Below are 11,057 nucleotides of genomic sequence, written 5' to 3'. Positions count from 1 at the left end.
GGACCCACATCCTGAGCTTTTGACAGATTTGGGCTAAAGGGCACTAAAGTGCATGGGACTGGAACCTGCAAAATGCACATCAGGCTAGATGAAGGCTTAATGGGAAATGGGCAGCGTGCTCCTCTGAACCAGCAGCTGGCTCCGTGCTGCACAGTCACGTGTTTAAATCCTGGAGGTCCATTATTTTTATGATACACCAGGGGTGACCTCATCATTCATTATTCTATCCACAGATACTTGTGAAACAGCAAGATTTGGAAACTTGTTGCTTCTCTTTGCTGCTGCAGTTGAAGATTCCTCAAATCAGGACTCTCGCTTTCCAGAAGAGATGCTGGCTGGGGTCCTCGGGAGCCAGACTCTTTGTCTTCCAGTTGATCGGCTGCAGCCTCCTAAGGACATGGTGATGGCCATTGATGACTGTGTCTTTCTGAACATACAATGGGGAGCTCCTTGTGAGAAATGCAGCAATACATTGTCCTGGTTCTGCCTCCCAGAGAGACCAAGCTGAGATACCAAAGTCTTATCTTAGGCAAATCAGTGCTAATCCTCTATATGTTTTGGGCCTTGTATTTGTCTGCACTATCCACAGCCTGAGGAAAGAGGGATATGGTTTCTTCAGTTCCATGTGCTTAGGAATCTGATGACTTTGCTTCTTTCATCCAGGGTCCAACGAGGACTTGTGATGGGATTCATAGTCAAAGCCCAAGTGATGGCCAACAGCACCACCTGATATGGTGGCACTCTACCCTCCCCCATCCTCTCCATTACATTCAGTTTACCCTTGACTGACATGACCAGTGAGATCTCAAATTGCATCTGCTATTTCATGCACCTGTTCAAGTCTGGTGTTAAGTAGAATACATGAGTTCATTATAATAACAGAGTCATTGAATATGAAATGTTAGAGACCAGCAACAAATGTGGTAAATTGGTGTACATTCTTTATGCTGCCGATGCACATTTGACGTTTTTTGTTCTAGAGCTTTATGGTTGTGTGAGTGTGTTATGGTCCATGGAGGATAATGACCATTATTCTAATGCTGATATATTTTCAGGGAGCTCCAAGAGCCCCGGAGAGTAAATAGATTGGGCTCTAGACTGGGTACCCATTTCTGATCAGTCGTTTTCTGGTTCAATAGAGAACCAAGGTATCTAAGAATACCAGCTATTGTTTATGTCAGATTGTGCATGCTTGGACATATTCATATAAACAGGCCACTACCTTTACATATCATCTCTGGAGATTTTGTTAGGTTCTCAATACTGCCTACAAGTCTCAATTCCAACGACAATCACGTAGGTTATTCTGTTTAGGTAAAGAATTAAGTGGAAAGATATTCGAAGGTTTTCCCAAATCTTCCATGAGTTTACATTCGGAGGGGTTGAGGGAAGGGGGAATTGTAGCTCTGAGAGAATGTCAAGTTCACACACGCCAACGCCGCAGTCCAATATGACCAAAGGACGTTTGCCAGCCCTTCAGGCATAAGATGTGCTTAGAAGCACTGCTCTTTTGAGATGTATAAAAATGTATGGGTCTGTTCCTAAAGGATCATAAGGACTTCAGTGGGTGATGTACACATGTTAGGATTCATCTGAGAATTCTTACAGAATATCGAACAAACTTTAATCTGTAATTTGGGATTTTCACATAATATCTGTACATATGTATAGTGTACAACATTTTTTTAACATGATATTTTAAAATATGCACACATTGCATCATGCTCAAAGCAGGGTAATTGGGATGTCCATCACCTTAAACATTTATCACTTCTTTTTTTAAACATTCTTTTAAATTTTTACTAAAACATTAATTGTATGTATTAGTGGGTTGGAATGTGATAGTTCTTTTTTAAATTTTTAAATTTTATTTGTTCTAGTTAGTTGTTCAGGACAGTAGAATGCCACAATAGTACTGTTTGGAAAGAACACCTGAAGTCCTCTCTCCTAGCTATTTTGAAATCTTAAGTACATATGTTGTTCTCAGTATAGCTAACCATCCTCCTGTGCAATCAAAGGCCAGAACTTCTTTCTCCTCTCTATCTGTAGCACCATTTCTGTTGACCGACCTCATTCCACTCCATTTCCTTTGTCCTCCCCAGCCTCTCCTCCCCATGCTTGGCTTCAACAAGATCAACCCTTTTGGATTCCACCTGTGTGTGAGATGGATACTAATCTCTCTGTAACTGGCTTATCTCACTTCATATGATGTCCTCCACCTTCACCCATCTTGTCACAAATGATAGAAGCTCATCCTTTTTTACAGTTGAGTAGTATTCCACTTTGTACTGCACAGAAGTCTGTCACATGTACCACATTCCTTTTATCCATTCGTCTCTTGATGGACACTTCTGTTGATTCCATATTTTGGCTATTTTTACTAGTTCATTTTAGTTATATATAATATTAAGGTTCATTATGACATAATTATACAAGCAGGGACTATACTTTGCTCTAATTCAGTCCCTAGTACTTCCCCTTTCCTTCCCCTTTTCTTACCTTTTCCTTTCCTTACTCTATTGATCTTTCTGCTACCCAATTTTTTTTTTTTAAATCAGTGCCTTGTGTAAATACATGATGGTGAGATTCACTGTGGTATACTCATACATTGACACAGGAAAGTTGAGTCAGATTTATTCCGTTGTTCTTTCCTTATCCTGTTCCTTCTCCCTCCCCCTCAATCCCCTTCCACTACTTCACTGATCTCTCTTTCATTCTCTTGGAATTCCCAACCACCCCCATTTCTTTTTTCTCTCTGCTCCCTTATTGTAGTCTAGCGTCCATGTGTTAGAGAAAACATTCAACCTGTTACTTTTTAGGACTGTCTTACTTCATTTAGCATTGATAGTCATCTCGTTCCATCATTCTTTTTTATGGCTGAGTAATGTTCCATTGTGTGTATATACCATATTTTTTGTATCCATTCACCTGTTGAAGGGCACCTAGGTTGTTTCCATGGCTTAGCTAATGTGAATTGAGCTCCTGTAAACATCGATGTGACTGTGTCACTGTTGTGTGCTGATTTTAAGTCCTTTGGGTATATACCAAGGGATTATATAACTGGGTCAAATGGTGGTTCCCTTCCTAGTTTTTCCCCATACTTCTTTGCAGAGGGGTTGCACTAATTTGCAGTCCCACCAGCAATGTATGAGTGTACCTTTCCCTGCATCCTTGCCAACATTTAGTATTATTTGTATTCTTGATATTTGGGCTGTTTTGAATAGTGAGAAAATACCTTTGGAACGTAAATGACTCTTGGACATGCCAGTCTTATTTCCTTTAGACATATGTCCAGCAGTGATCTTTCTGGATCATGTAGGAGTCCTATTTCATTTACTGAGGAACTTTTTACTATTTTTCATAATGGCCATGATAAGTTACATGCCCGCCAACAAAGTAAGAGGATCTCTTTTCTCCACATCGTCGCCAACACGTCAACACGTTTTTTCCTTGTTTTAATGGCATTTCCAACTGCAATGATGTGATCTCATCATGGTTTTGATCTGCACCTCCTTGAGAATTAGTGATGTTGGGCATTTTTTTTCGTATGCCTCTCAGCCATGTTCTCTTTTGAGGAATGTCTGTTCAATTGTGGGCCCATTTTAAGTTGCTCTACTTACCTGTTCTTCTCTGTTGTGTTCCTTATATGATTTAGACATTAACCCTTTATCAGATACATAGTTGTCAAGTATTTTCTCCCATTCTGTGGGTTGTCTCTTCACTCTGTTGGTGGTTTTCTTTGCTGTGAAGAAGTCCTTTAGTTTGAGGTTCTCTTGGTCTAATTTTGCTTTTGTTGCACATGCTTTTGAGCTTTTCTCCATTAAATCCTTTCCTAAATGAACGTAACATAGCTTTCCCTATGTTTTCTTCTGGTAGTTTCATAATTCCAAGTCTTATGTTGACTTCTTTACTTCATTTTAGTTCATTTTTGAATGGTGAGAGACAAGCATCACTTGGCTTATTTCTTCTGCACATGCACGCCCGGCTTCCCCAGTGCTGTTTATTGAAGACTTACCATTCCTCACAGGGTGTGTGTGACGCTTTCATTGGAAATCTGTTGGTTATCAACGTGTGGATTTACTTCTGGGCTCTTTTTCCTGTTCACTTGGCCAATATGTCAGTTTCTACACCAGAATCATGCTATTTTTCCCACTCTAGTGGTGTATTTAAGGTCAGGTATCATGACACCTCTGCTTAAGACTGCTTTTTGACATACTCTCGTTTTGGCTATTTGGGGTCATTAGTGGTTTTGTATGAATTAGATTCTAAAGAAGTTAAATGTGAAATAAATCTCACCAACCCATTTTATTAAATATCTTAACTGATGCTACAATGGGAGAAAAAGAGTCAAATTTTGAAATCCATCTTAAAAACTAAAAATAATATAAATTTATACATCATTATATTACATACCTTTATGCATAATAAATCAACTGTGAGTGTGCAGGTGAGTAATTTGTTCCCTCATTTGCACACCACAGCAGTAAAGATACACATTTGATTCTCATCAAACTACTCTCTTTTGCCAGATGCAGTGTCACACACCTGTAATCCCAGCAACTTGAGAGACTGAAACGGGACAATCAAAAATTGGAGACTCTGTTTCAAAATAAAAATACATATATAAGGGGCTGGGGATGTAGCTTCGTGGTTAAGTGGCCCTGAGTTAAGACTCCAGTAACTACCCCTGACCCCAACCCCCATAAAAGCTATTCCCTTTTGCCTTTTATTCAGTCAATTTCTCTCTTTATCCCTAGTTTTAGGAGTTACCTATCTGGCTTTTGTTACTCTGTGTTAGGTTTGCTTCCTTTAGACTCTCGAATTAAATGGACTCAAACAGCATGTCCTCATTATCTCTAGTGTCATTCAGTATATTTCTGAGATTCATCCATGTACTTGAACTCCTCAGCCTTTCCTTCCATTTAATGACTAATATTCCATTGCATATACACGACACAATACGCTCACCCATTTATCTGCAGTTGGACCTTTGGATTGTCTTGTGATTTTTATGTCTCCTAAATAAGAGCATTGGGGAAAAATTTCTGTGAGCCATTGCATAGACATATCACTATACTGTATTGTGATCTCTTTTTAGCTTCCATATATGAGAGAGGACACATAGTATTTGTCTTTCTGGGTCTAACTTTCAGTTCCATCCATTTTGCTACAAATGATGGGACTTTATTCTTCTTTATGAATAATATTCTGTCGTGAAATTACCTTCATAGCTTTGGGTCTTAGGTGAGGCAGAACAACATGGTGGACTGGGAACCATCGTTCCTGGATCATGGCATCCAGGAAGAAGAGAGAGAAAAGTCACTAGGTACAAGATATAGTCCACCAATGCACATGCCCAGTGACATTTTCTTCAGCCAGGTCCCATTTCCTACAGTTTCCAAAAGTTCCTTGTAATTATTAATCTACTGAGAAGGTCATAGCCCTTGTGACACAATCATATCCCAAGAGCCCCACTTCTGGATATTGCTGCATTGGGGACCAAGCCTTCAATCCCTGAGTCATCAGAGGACACCTCATATCCAAACACTAACAGTGGGCATCCTGGTCTTATTCCTGATCAGAAGAAAAGCTTTCAACTTTCACCACCAAGTATGTCATCAGCTGTGGGTAGACATAGTCTAGTGACTTTGGGGTGCACAAAAAAAGTCAGGATATTAAATATAGGTGTCCTTAAGTTGAAGGGGAAATAATGCTTTCCTGTCTTTTCTATATTTTTTGTAATAAATTTTATTCAATAATTTATTTTCAATTTATTTAAAAGATGTACTCTGATATGATCCAGAAGAATTTGGGTGATATCAAAAAAGTCTTCTGCTATGTTTTTAGGTGAGAATACATTAAAGACCCTTTCACATCCCAGATGACTGATAAACTTGGAAATATCCCCTCTCGATTTGTTGGGAATCCATTTATCTTACATTCCTTGACATATCCAAGTTGAGGACAACTGAGGGCATCATGAAGTTCTATTTGTATATTCTTATCTACCAAAAGAAAATTATGGGAGATATTCAAGGTAATTAGTCATACAAATGGTCAAACAATAATTGATTAATTTTTGGTTAGACTTTGGTACAGGGTAAAAAAATATTTAGGACTCAGAATCCATGATCTTCAGTTTTTATGAGTCTACAGAATCAGATTACTTTAGTTCCAATTATATAGTCATCAAGACTTAGTTACTATAGTCTGATACATTATCATTTATCATTTATTATTATTATTATTATTATTATTATTATTATTATTTGGCTTTATTCTGCTGCAGCAAACCAAGAAGCCAGTAGCTCAAAACAACAAAGGCTCATTTCCTACACTACATAAGGGTCAGTTATTCCATTCAACTCCAATACCACCCCTAATGGAACAGCCACTGCCTTCAACATTACCCATTCCAGTGGCAAAGGGGAAAAATAAACACGGCAAAGTCTGAACTATCTCTTAGGGCTTTTACCTAGAACCTGCCTAAAAGCTCTGCTCATATTCCACTGACCAAAAATATCTCAGAGGCACAAGTTGTTCTGAGCATTTACAAATTGTTACTCTGACAGAAGAGAAGAAAGTTAATATGGAGGAACAGTAGTCCGACGTCCTCCCATCTGTCCCTCTAATCACATACTGTTTGTTTCTTCCAACTCTCACAGGTGCAAAGAGTCTGTTCATGTCCTCTATGAAACAGAGGGCCCAAACTCCTCTCAGACACTGCTTCGTGCTAGGGGTTCAGGATCATTGAGGATTCCTAGCAGGCTGTGGTGGTGCCTCTGTAGTTCTTCTAGGTTTGCAGAACTGTAAACAAAAAGAAAGATTATTTGTCTTCCGCACACTCGATAGTCAATTGTGGAATATGAATAGAATAATAACCATAAGTCTTCTCTGCAGAAAGTGAAAGACTGCAGACATAACCCTCAGGGGTCTATGACAGTTCCAAATGTCTACCAGGCAGATTGTACTAGGAACCGCCCACATCAGGGGTGTAGATTATTGGGTGATTCGAGACTCTTCATTCTCCATAGCCTCCTACTTTCCATGCCACTTAGCTCCACCTTCTGTAAAGCTCTTACTTTGACATTTTCCCACCTTGGTCACATTTGAAGAGGAAATTGAAGAATCTCTACCTGTTGGGCATCTGAGCACCTGAGTCTGCTCATTGATCATTGAGAACTGGAGATTTGTTTTGTTTTGTTTTGTTTTAACCAAGGATTTTTTTCAGTCTAACATAGTAAAATTTTTGTGTGTTCAGATTAATAGTTGTTTTCTTTGCTACTTTATACAAATCAGTCCTAGAGGTCAATAGCCATGTATAGAATTCTTTTCCTGACATCTCTCATCTCTCTTCTCATTTCTGTTCTCTCTCATCTCTCCCTCTGCCTCTCTCTCCTCTCTCTCATAGAGATATATCTATATACAGAGATAAATCTCTATTTCTTTTGATCTTGCTTGTTCCCCTTGATTTCAAGTACCTGAAGAATATCAGAGAGAGTTACACTCTTTCAATATGTTTTCTATAAACCATTTTGTCCATTTGAAGAGATAACTGAGTATCACAGAAGTTTCACAGAAGTTTCTGTCCATTGCTGCCAGACTGAGTCAAAACGGGCTTTTTCGATCACAGTTCCTTTCATTTTTATCTTTTTTCATTAGAGAAGATCAATTTTCTTTTCTAACTTCCCAAGTCCCTAAATATCTTAACGTAGTCTGCAATCTCATTCATTCTTGCTTACGAACTCTTTTGTGAGCTTGCCTTTTGTGGGGCCTTGTTGAATGCATACAACAGAAACCCGTGCATGTCACGAGCATCCTGATGCCCCTGCCAATGTCACTTGCAAAGGTGTTCTTCACAGTCTCAGCCTGGAAGCAATGTGGGCACCCGGCCAACACTGCAGGTTTGTCTCTGTCCCGTATCTCAGTCTTGCCCTTGGCCCTCGGGAGAGCAGAAAGCAAAGGCATGTTTCTAACCAGGAAGTCTCTTAAAGGTGTCCTGAGGGTCCAATGAGAAGAGAGAAGCAATTAGTAGAAGACAACATTTTCCACTAATTATTCTCAAGAGTGTTGGATGAAGGGAGTGGGAAAATTTCTCAGCAGGTTCCATTTTTGCATCGTTATATGGGCCCCTCAAGATCCAATTAAGAATCATCAGCCACCGAGAGCTTCAAATGCATAGACAGTATGACCACTCCACATGTATTAACTCAGTACTAAAAGGTTGGGTGCTGATTTTTATGTTGACTTCATAGATGTGAAAACTTGAGACAGAGGGATATTAAGTGGTCTGCCCAAGACCACCTCCCCAGTTGCTGGCAGAGCCAGGCATCAAACTTAAGCAATCTAGCTCCAGAGCCTGGTCTCCACCCAGTATGCTTTCCTGGTTCTCATGCCTTCAAGTTCTTCATGCATATCAAGTTCCACATTTCCTTTCTAACCAGAACTAGAACTTTTTGGGTTTGATGATTAAGGTTGAGTTAACAGCCACTTGGAACGTAGTAAGTGATACTATCACTTTCCTAGTGTCCAGTAAAAAGTACCATGATTACTTTTCTAGTTTTTGGTAGGGATTACCATTACAAATTGGAACTATTCTCTTTCTATGGTCACATTCCAAGTCATTTAAAAGGTTTCATCGCCATGATGCTAATGACTGTGTAATCTATTATTTGATGGTCATTCATAGTTTAATATCACTCATCATTCACATTACTTTTTTATTTGTTCTTTTTAGATGTACATGACAGGAGTGTGTTTTGACGTATTACACATACGTGGAGTGTAACTCATCTAATTAGGATCCAGTACCTGTGGTTGCACATGATGTGGAGTGACACTGGTCACGTCTTCATGCACGAACACAGGAAAGTTATGTCCAATTCATTCTACTGCACCATCCATCGTTCTAATCAAATATTGAGTATCATTAATGGTAACTCAGATCTTGGTTCTCACCTCTACGTGTATGAGACAGAATTCACTGGGAGAATCGACTCAAGTAACTATGAGATCTGAGGTTATGATTTCTTTTTTTTTCCATTTTTTTATTTGTTCTTTCAACATATACATGAATGAGGTTACAATTTCTTTATTGCAATCTACTAACACAAGCTCCCTTCCTGCATGATTGCGTAAATCCAGTATTTTCATAGGTTCCCCTTGATAGGACTAGGAACACGCCCCAGAGGGGTTGCAAGAAATGCTCGCATGTTCTCCAGGACATTGCAGTTTGTCATTGCCATCACAGCCAGAAATTATGTTCCAGGTTGCAGCCTGCCTTTTTTTTTTTTAACCCCTTTATTTTATTCCTAAATTCCAACAAGGATTGTTGATATTAAGTCTTTAATATAATTACCTAAATTTTTACAGGAAGCACAGAAATACTGTGTTGAAGGGAGGTGCAAACAGGAAGGTCTCATTTCCATGAGCCACACCTACCCACACGGGTCCACTTGCCAGCCATTTCCGCTTGGCCTCCAAGGCCCTGAAGGTAGCACGAGCCAGCTTACTTACTCCAAGGTGGCCACCTGGAATGTGACTGCCCTGCTAAGGGAGTAGGTTCCAAATGCCCAAGGCCCACATAAAAGAAGCTGTCTGATACTATCGACTGAGTCCTTCATGTCTATCCTAAGAGTCAGGATAAGGATAAGGGTGAGAGCTCAGGGAAGCACCTATCGTGAAAATTTTAATGAAGTTCTCACTGTCAAGATAAGGCAAGTTCAGGATTGAGAGTTCTAGCTGCTAGGAATGGATGTATTAGTCAGGGTTCTCCAGAGAGGCAGAACCTATGGGGTATAAGTAAAAGCGACATATGTGAGATGGGATTCACTAGAATTGGCTCTGGTGACTGCAGGCTGAGAAGTCCCACTGTGCGCCACCCACAGGCTGCTGGATCAGCCACACTGGCAGCTCGGCTTCTAATCCAAAAGCCTCTGAATCAGGGAGGGCAATGATGTAATTTTCTGTGGCCAAAGGCTGGAAAAACTAAGGGCCACTCTTGCAAGTCCTGGGGTGCACTGCCCAGAGAACCTAGAGTTCTAACGTTCAAGGCGGGGAGCAAGGTTGTCCCTGTTCCCAAAGGCAGACAGAAAACATAAACAAGCAAATCAAAGACCTTGTAGTTTTTTAGAAAAACTAGCCAATTTTATGCTGAAATTAAAAAAAAAAAACTTGCAAAAATATTGCTTAATGCATGTTTCTGGGACTATGATGGATTATACATTCACAAAATCCATAAATTTAATATGCCTTTTTCACGGTTCAGTCAGTGAGAAAGCAAATAAATTCCTGGACTTAGATAAGAAAGCACAGACCTCAGAGGTCAGTAGACTGGGGTGGGCGTTCTACCAGGAGAATCTACTAAACCCTAGTGGCCTAAGGCCTGGGTTTTCATAGACATGTGTATGAGCAGCCAAAGAATCTAGTCTGTGCAGTTGGATGCCAGATGACCCCATGACACTAAAGCAGAGACTCCCTAAAGATGATAATCTCCAGAGAAGAACCTGCATCACAAAATTTGTGATACTACAATGCCCTCAGATTTAGACTGGGAAATAGATAAAAAGTTTAAAAAGAAAGTCCCCCTGATAATCCTGAACCTCAGCCAACTACTTATTTAGATATATAGACCACATCTTATCACTCTTGTGGCCCTGAAAGACCACAAGCATAGTTTCTTTTTAAAAAAATGTCTAGATTGATATTTCCCCCCAGATACTTGAGAGAATTAATATCAGCCATTTCTGGAGGAACACATATTGAATAAACTGAAGCCCCAATGAGTCCTGAAGATAAAGTTCGTAAGAACATGAACTTCTGATCCAAATTCATTCAACCCACAAGTAAATAGGGCACCTTGAATTAGAATCAGCCATAACATTAAGATAGAATCAGACTAATAAAACTATACAATTAAATTATTAGATCCTACTTTAAATTATTTAACACGTTTAAGTTGTTGGATAATTTTTAAAGCCTTAAATAATAATTTAAAGTGTTTTAATATGTTTCAATAAATGATACCTTTAACAGCATGATAAAAAAACATGAGATGA

This window comes from Sciurus vulgaris (assembly GCF_902686455.1).
Source record: "Sciurus vulgaris genome assembly, chromosome: 11".
In the NCBI taxonomy this organism is placed as follows: Eukaryota; Metazoa; Chordata; class Mammalia; order Rodentia; family Sciuridae; genus Sciurus; species Sciurus vulgaris.
Note: the sequence above shows the minus strand (reverse complement) of the source record.